Raw genomic sequence first — 2,500 nt, 5'->3', positions numbered from 1 at the left:
ACTGGAGAAGTTAAAATGTGAACCCCCTCGTAAAAGACGTCCTCTGATGTGTCTTTACGATGTGCCTACATACATGGATGCGGAAAGCTTACTTGACGCTATCTATGTACAAAATTTTGACGTATCCATGACGAGGGAGGAATTTGATGGGCACTTCAAACTGAGATTTAAAGTAGGACCCAGAGATAAATTAACAGTGCATAATGTAGTGGAAGTATCACCTGAGCTTTGGAAGCTTCTTACGAGGATTGGTAGACTTTACGTGGGTTATTCTGCGTTAAACATTAAAGATTACTTGTCGGTACCTAGGTGCACGAAATGCCAAGACTTAAACCACACTAATAAATACTGTGGTGAGGTCCAAGCCGTGTGTGCCCACTGTGGGCAGGCTGGGCATGAAAGGAAGGACTGTGCACAAAGGGATTGTCCACCCATTTGTATACCATGTAAAAAGAGAGGGAAGAAATGCGGAGGTTCTAAGGATTGCCCCACTTATAGAATGTTTTTAGATAGAATCATACAAAGAACCGACTATGGCGACCCTTAAGGTGCCTAAGAAAAAGTCACCCAGTAAGGCTAAAAGAGATGCTGAGCGGGGCAAACTCATTAGTAAAGCTCTTTCCACAGGTTCTCTGGTTGATCTTCAAGATCCTTCCGGGTCTGCGAGTCCTCTGATGGTGGACGTCGGCGTCCAAGCCGAGTTCGAGCCGGAGGAAGCTCTGAGCCGGCTGTCATGCCAGTTATCGGAGCTAGCGGTGGAGGAGTCGACGAATGGTGCAGAAGAGGGTGTGGACACTTCCTGTGTATTAACAGATGGTGGTCGGAACTTGAATAATGTAGACGTTACTAATGTAAACAATGTAGAGATCAATGTAAAAAGTGTAAATAGTAGTAGTGGTGGTTGTGGTAGTGGTAGTAGTAGTGCTGGTAATCTGTACAAGGCTGTTGGGCCCGGTCGTGTATATACAGACTTTGAGGATATGCTGCGGCTCTCGAAATTGGAAGAGCCGGGCCTGTTAACGGTTGCACTGAGGCAACTTGTTCGGAGGGCACATGAATATGGAAAAGACATAACATTCCCAGCACTGGAGGATGTAGATTGTATTCAGTTGGAGGCGGCTAATATCCCCTCTGAAACGGAAAAATTGAAGTTATTGGTGGAACAAGTATACGCACGAAGAGATCGTAAATTTGACCTAGAAAAAGTATTTAAAGAGATGGTCAAAATGTATGGCCGTAATGTTTGTGACTTGTCTAAACCTTGGCCTGCTAGTCGGCTGCACGTTTTTTATCCCCCTGGATAATGGGGAGGTTTAAAATGTTGCAGGTAAATGCCATGCGTAGCCATACGGTTACGCAAGAACTTAGAAAGATTTCAGAGGAAGAGAACCTCGATGTAATAATTATACAAGAACCGGGTTCCTGTGCTGGTCGGGTCCCAGGATTTCCTGCGGTTGCGCAAGTGGCGTTCTCTGGGGAGAATCCCATGAGCGCAATCGTGGTGTTAAACAAGATGATTAAGACAACAATTTTAAATCAGTTCTGCAACGAACATGTAATGGTTGCCCAATTGAACTTGCTGTCACATAATGTATATATTGTTAACATATACTGCCAGTTTAGACAGCATATTACACCGTTTATGGAGCAGTTGATATGGATCCTACGAGCTTTAGAGGGTCACCCTGTAATTGTTTGTATGGATGCGAACGCCAAGTCTCCTATGTGGCACAGTGAGGAATTGGATGATCGAGGCATTGAACTTGAGAATGTGATAATGGAAGCTCATTTAGTAGTGTTGAATCAGCCAGGCAACCCACCTACCTTTTCTGGTAGGGCTGGTGCAATTTCTAATATTGATGTTACTTTAGCAACGCTGCGTGCAGCGCCTCATATAAGTAACTGGTGTGTTGTTTCCAACTTAACTATCAGTGACCATAATTGTATAAAATTTGAGTATGATACCGTGGTCCAGGAGGAGACTGGCGCTTGGGAAGTACGTTATAACTATTTAAGGACGGACTGGGAGCGACTAGCACGCGAATTCCGTCCCCCAGTGCTGGGACCTAACCTTGACTCTGAGGATGTAGAAGAAGCAGTGGAAGCAATTGTTATGGCTATTGACGCCGCTATTGCTGCGGCGGTTCCTCGGGTGGCGAGGTTTGTCCGCAGGCAGTCTACTCCGTGGTCCCCAGAACTGACCGCACTTAAGCGGTCTGTCAGGAGGGCGCGGAGTAATTATCAAAGAAGCTTTGCCCAAGAGGAGAGGGATTTTCATCTACAGATTTATCGTCGCCTTAAAGAAAGATACAAGACATTGTTACAGAGAACTCGAAGGCAGTCATGGGAAACTTTTGTCAAAGATCAGCTGGGAATGGACCCTTGGGGGGTCCCATATAAACTGGTCAGAGAGAAAATTAGATCGCCGACCATGTTATCCACGCTACGCCTGGATGGAGGATATACTACGTCCTGGGAGGAAACCGCAAGAGTCTTGCTG

General features: G+C 45.6%; 1 pseudogene; it reads left to right on the top strand.

Moving 5' to 3' along the window:
* LOC126430855 (large subunit ribosomal RNA) overlaps window positions 1–2,500 on the top strand; it is a 10,437-nt pseudogene that overhangs the window by 4,117 nt on the left and 3,820 nt on the right.

Source organism: Schistocerca serialis, unplaced genomic scaffold (assembly GCF_023864345.2).
Source record: "Schistocerca serialis cubense isolate TAMUIC-IGC-003099 unplaced genomic scaffold, iqSchSeri2.2 HiC_scaffold_1061, whole genome shotgun sequence".
Lineage (NCBI taxonomy): Eukaryota > Metazoa > Arthropoda > Insecta > Orthoptera > Acrididae > Schistocerca > Schistocerca serialis.
This window is presented reverse-complemented; position numbering and strand designations above follow the sequence as displayed.